This window comes from Trachypithecus francoisi, unplaced genomic scaffold (assembly GCF_009764315.1).
Source record: "Trachypithecus francoisi isolate TF-2019V2 unplaced genomic scaffold, Tfra_2.0 Lachesis_group8, whole genome shotgun sequence".
NCBI lineage: Eukaryota > Metazoa > Chordata > Mammalia > Primates > Cercopithecidae > Trachypithecus > Trachypithecus francoisi.
This window is the reverse complement of record NW_022681473.1, coordinates 106190713-106196712: the sequence shown is the minus strand read 5'-3', so window position 1 is coordinate 106196712 and position 6000 is coordinate 106190713. Positions and strand designations below refer to the sequence as shown.

The window sequence follows — 6000 nt, the reverse complement described above, 5'->3', positions numbered from 1 at the left end:
TGTGTTTTTTGTTTTTGTTTTGGTTTTTTCTTTTTTGAGATGGTGTCTTGCTCTGTCGCCCAGGCTGGAGTGCAGTGGTGCGATCTTGATCTAGGCTCACTGCCAGCTCCGCCTCCTGGGTTCACGCTATTCTCCCGCTTCAGCCTCCCGAGTAGCTGGGACTACAGGCGCCCGCTATCATGCCCGGCTAATTTTTTGTATTTTTAGTAGAGACGAGGTTTCACTGTGTTAGCCAGGATGGTCTCGATCTCCCGACCTCGTGATCCACCTGCCTTGGCCTCCCAAAGTGCTGGGATTACAGGCATGAGCCACTGCGCCCAGCCGGGGTGTGGTTTTAAATCTGCCACCTAGAACACATGAAAAGAGAAAAGGATAATTGTAATGCTGTCCTCAGTTTATAGAGGAAAAGACAGGAACGGAAGGGTTAGGCATGCAAATGGGCAAGATTTGAGTCTGGCTTTGGAGAAGGAGCTTTAGCATTCACAGGAACCCCAGAGACGTCAGGACTGGGCCAGAGTGGCATCCATTCAGCCCAGTCCCATGATTAAGGGGTCAGAACTGTCCCCCCAGGAGTCTCCCTGAGGAGATGCTCTTTGGGTACTCTTTCTCATTAGCTATTTATGGTTCCTCTACTGGTTCCAAAGGCTTCTTGAGTTCATGTATATTTCCTGCCTTGGGGTTTTGAGACCTGACTATTTATTAAAATAGCTCAATCATCCAGGGCAGAGCTGGAAGAGACTTCAGGATCATCTAGTCCATCTCCCTAATTTCACAAATGAGGAAACAGACCTAGAACCGGGGGCAGCAAAGGCAGGGCTGGGTTTCTTCCTAGCAGTACCCATCACCCCTGGCTTGGGGTTTGTAAGGAAGTTCTCCGTGGCCCTACCTAGGTTTGGACAATCACAGCCTTTCTCACCCCCCGGCCATACACACGCCTTGACTGAGGCTGGACAGCCTCCATCTCAGCATGGCTCCTGGCTACTGACACTTGCGTTTCTTTGGTTTCCACCAGTGCCTGGCCACTGTCCCTTCCTACAAGCTCTGCCCCTAATAGTAAGAGCCAATTTCTTGAGCACTGGCTGTGAGCTAAGCCTCCCGTGGGGTCAGTCTTCTAATCACCACGTTCCCACGTGAGGAAATAGACTCAGGAGCTGAGTGCAGAGATGTGCTCCAAGCCGCGTCACAGGCAGGGTTGCCGAGCCAGAATTTACATCTTCACATTCAAAGTTCGTCATTGTGAATTTTGACTTTGGGGGACTAGGCTGAGGATGGGGTGGTACTGCTCCTGGCAGGGCCAGATTTGGATGGGGCTTGAAAAGGGGGTTCATGGCAGCAGATCTATGGTTCAAGTGAGGGCCATCACCCCAGCTCCCCACCTGACTCTAGCTGAAAATGACAACTACAACTGGAGCTGGCTCCTGCGCCCACGACACAGCCATTCATGCTTTTGGTGCACATTCCCCTTAATTACCAAGGTTCCCAATTAACGTGGGCTGCTGTGTCTGGTGCTGGGTTATTTTCTCCTATTTTTCCGTTCCTCGGAGTTTACTATCGCAGAGAGACACCAGGTCTGTCATTGTGTCTGTTTTGCTCCCTTCCCACCCTAACCAGAGGGAAATCGAAAAGCAACAGCTGATGGCAAATCTGCTGGGCGCTTGCACGCCCCTCGGCGGCAGTCTCCTGTTGCTTCTCGGAGCTTGACTGCCCTTTGGAAAAATCTCTCCGCCCCTCGAGAGGAGAGGGGAGCAGAGGACGCGCGCAAGCACGGAGCGGGAGGACGGGCAGGGAGAGGAGGAGAAGGGGTTTGCGCGCGGCCGCTACCCAGAAGCCTGAGGAACGCGGCAGGGAGTGGGCTGTCCCCGCGCCCCGCCCCGAGCGAGCCCCCCGCACCCGCCCCTGCAGGACGCGCCTCCCAGCCCGCCCGACTCCTAGGAGGAGGGGAGGCGGGAAAGCAGCTCAAGCCTCACCCACCGCCCTGCCCCCAGCCCCGCCACTCCCAGGTTCCTCGGGACTCGGCGGGTCCTCCTGGGAGTCTCGGAGGGGACCGGCTGTGCAGGTAGGCGGCTGGGGAGGTGGGCAAAGTTGGCTCCTTTTTCCGAGGAGGAGCGAGGCTCCTTGGGGACCGATCTCTGGAGCGCCGGGAGCGCAAGGTTTCGTTTGTTCAGTGGGTGTGTGCGGACCTCCTCGGTCAGCAGCGCCGCGGTCCCCGCCTGGGCAGCGGGAAACCGGGCTGGGGATGTAAACAAGGAGATCAGCGTCGGAAGAGAGAGCAGCCTCTAGGAGAGGCAGGCTGTGGCGCTGGGGGTGACGCTGGTGGCTGGGAACTGCTCTCGATGCTGCCTTGAGCTTGGGGTCAGGGTTTTCAGGAGAAGGGGAAAGGGCTGCGCCCACCCTTTTATCCATGAGGAGTTTTCCCTTTGTTACTTGGAAGCTATGGACACTTGGGGGAGCTTGGGGAATTACGGACGAGAGCGTGTGGCTGGGTGTGAGTGTGGACACATGAGCGACACAAAATGGAACTTGCTGGTTTGGTGCTTGGGGAAGGTGGGGCTGGGCAGTGGGCACTGGATGGGGGTGCAGGGAAAGAAGGATTCTAGAGCTCGAGGATTCATGAGAGTGCATCGTTTTCTCCCCCTCCTTTTTGTCTATGCATCCAATCCTGTTTCCTCTCCGGGGGGCCCTGGGGTCCCCCACTGCCCCCTTTCCCCAGCAGGGCTGGCCCTGGCAAAGCCTCCGCTATTGTGTCTCCCGGGCTTCCGTGGAGAGTTGGGTGTGCAGCCTGGGGCTCCCAGCGCTGGCTTCTGGCTCTTACAAGTGGTGGCTGGTAGAGGAGGCACCCGAGGGTGGGAGCTGGGAGCAGCCTCGCTGGAAACATGGGCCTGCCTCCTCACCTGCTGCAAGCCTGCACGCTCTCGGGACCGTGGCTACTGGAGGCTTCTCCCCACCAGTGTGCCCTCTGCCTCCACTTCCTTTGTCTCCGTGGCTTCGTGCTCTCTGGCTGGGCTAGGATTTCCAGCTTTGAATATGGATCAGTGGGCATCTTAGGCCCTCTCTGAAAGGAGCCCCTACTGGGGATCCAGCCACCCTCATATTACGGATGTATATGTCTATGTCCGCAACTTAGCCTTTTGCACGTGACTTGCCTGGTGGTTGCTATGGAAACTCCTCCATTTCTCAGCCTCCCTCTTTGTCCTGCCCATTCCTCACCTCCATATCTCCTCCCCTCCCCCCAATATGGTTGCCTAGATACTGGTTATCCCTGGCTAGGAGACCTAGATATCTGGCTCCTACACCCAATTGCAGTGGCCCCTTACTCACACCACCCACTTCACACACACTGCACATCACCAACACCACAAACACATACAGACATATACCACACTACGCAATCAACACACCCTCACACTCACACCACACATACACATACATCATACCTATACACACATACACACCAAACACACCGCATATATACCACACCACCACACACCACCTACAATGCTACACTGACACCCGACACTTGCACTGTGCATGCACACATGCACATACACGCACACACACAGTACGTCTACATAAGTCTCAGGCTGGGCTGCAGCAGGGGAGAGAGAGGGCAGTTTCCTTCCTTATCCAGCCACCTCCCTAGGGGTGTAGAGGGGAAAATGTGGAGTCTCAGGAAGCCCAGAAGGAAAACCCTAACATCTCCCTAGGAACCCTGCAGAAGAAGGTGGAGGAAAAGGCACTGCCAGATTCCCTCAAAAGAGGAGCCCCTTCCCTAAACCTGGAAGGGAAGGTTGGATAAAGATTGGGTGCAGCCCTTTTCCCTCCTCCTCAAAGCCCTAGTCTGGAGCTCCAGGTGTTAACGAGAGCCAGGCTGGGCACCAACCAGAATTTCAATCTCTTCACTGCCGCTGCTCTCTTCCCTGACCCAGAGAAAGCCTGAGGCTCTGGGAGTCATCCTCACCAGCAGAGGATCAGGCCAGCGCTGGGACCATCAGAGGCTCTGATCCCCCACAAAGGAGAGAAGGAAAAGTAGTTACTGTTCCAGGGAAGCTGAGGAGGCCAGACCGGGGAGGTAGGAAGGGGAGGGAAACCAGAAAGAGGGAAGGAGAGGGGCCACAGGAGTCAATAAAGTGAAAGTTAGGGCTACTCACCGTTGCCTGGGGTTCAGGCCACCCTCTCTTCCTGGCACGTTTTCCTGCTGCCTGCTTGGCTCCTCCAACCAAATCTGTGCATCTAGGAGAGGAAGCGGGTGTGCAAAGGGCTCTAGGCTTGCCAGGGTTCTCCCAAGATGTGTGGCTTCTACAGTTGTTGCAAGGTAGGCTCCTGGGGGAAGAATTTCCTTCCTGGCTTCCACTGGATCTTCAGACTGACCTTACGACCCATTTCATCCAATCATTCAATGAACTGTTTTAAGTGTCTGCTATGTATTAATTGCAGGGGACATGAAGGTGAGGAGGGAGACACAGTCCCTGACGTTGGAATCCTAGGTTTCTCAGAGCCGGAAGAGGCCTTGAGGGAGCATCCAGTCAGAACACAGTGGGGGAAACTGAGGCTCAGCAGTCACATGGCCAGTAGCAGCTGAGGCCTTCTAACTCCTCAGCCAGGATTTTGGTCTTCACACTGCCTATCCTGCATCCCTTGCTTCCTTTTCTCAGTCACCATCAGAGATGGTGGGTCGATGGAGCCCTTTGGAGGAAGAGCCTTTGGTCAGCTGGTGACTGGGACGCTCTTCCAAAGTGAGGGTCCCCTAGTGGGCGGGGACAACTGGGGAGCCTGCTTCACTATGTTTTCTTGGAAGGCGAAGCTGGAAGGTGTGGCAAGGAGAGCGGGGAGAAGGGGCAGTTTCCTAGACCCTGGAAATTCCCCGACAGCCTTGGGGGAGTCAGCCCACCAAGATCTCCCCTAAATAAGAGCACCTCCTCTCTTCCTGCCAACCTTGTTGGACTTAGTCAGCTGCCATCTGGATGGCAGACTATGCCAGGCAGCCCCCCAAGACTCACCTTCGAACAAATCACCTTCTGAGCACCCTGGAGGAAGCAAACCAGTCATGAAAGGCACAGCTTCAAGGAGGCAGGGAGCCTGAAGTGGAAAGGCCAGGTTCTAGCCCCAGCTCTGCCCCTGAGCTTCCACGCTACTGAAAGGCAGATGCATTCATCGCACAAATACCCCTCTGGATGCAAACTGGGCTTCTAGTGAAATCCAGAAATGGCTTAGACTGCTCTTTAGCAACTGAAAGCCTTTCGGATTTTAGACCTTTGTTTCCGCATCTGTCAATAGTGGGGTTTAGATCATGATTTCCAAGGCATGTCTTCCTCTAAATTTGTGTGGATTATACAGTCTTGAAAGAGATCCATTTTCTCTCCAGGTACCAAATAGTACTCATTTCACAATACAGGGCTGCAGCTGAGCTGAACAGGAAGGGGCTGGGCTCAGGTTACCCTGGAGAAAGCCCCCTTTTCACCCAGTGTGGCGGAAGGTGACCAAGAAGCTGAAACCAAATGTTTTTCTTGAGGGCCAAGGGAGCTGGCTCCTCCTGGACGCTGTGGTCTACCTGGCCTTTTCTACCAGGGTGCACACTGGGTGGGGTCTTTAAAGAGTTGTTCTCTGGAGAGGACAACTGGAGAGGACAGGGCTGTCATTTTGGTGGTCCAAGAAATCTTCTCCAGGGAGAACCCCTGGCCAGCTGGAGAGTTGCAATGAGAGGGGCCGGTCGGGAACACAGTGCTCTGACACTGTCCCTGATGAGAGGCAGGACATCTCTGGCCGAAACAAAAGCATGGGACCAATTTGGCAACATCATCTCTGCTCCAGAATCGGGGGAGGGAGAGGCCCTGACCTGGGAAGGGATGAAGCCAGTTTGGAGGCTGCACAGGAACGTGTTTGTTACAAAGATGTGGGAGGGAACACACAGCCTGGGAAGGGGCTGGGGCCCCACGGACCAGGCTGGAGCCATGGGAATAGGGCTGCTCCAGCTCAGAATATGTGATGTGGGCAGAGAGGGCC

At 55.2% G+C, this 6000-nt stretch overlaps 1 protein-coding gene across 3 annotated transcripts in view; it reads left to right on the top strand.

Annotated features, from left to right (window-relative positions):
- The first annotated feature begins 1616 nt into the window (after positions 1–1616).
- Positions 1617–6000, top strand: part of FXYD6 (FXYD domain containing ion transport regulator 6) — a 39803-nt gene continuing 35419 nt past the window's right edge. Inside the window, exon 1 of one of the 3 annotated variants that reach the window (XM_033203750.1) lies at positions 1617–2056. The gene's annotated coding sequence lies outside the window, so the exon portion shown is untranslated. The remainder of the gene's footprint in view (positions 2057–6000) is intronic. The other 2 variants (XM_033203753.1, XM_033203751.1) reach the window with 2 other exon arrangements.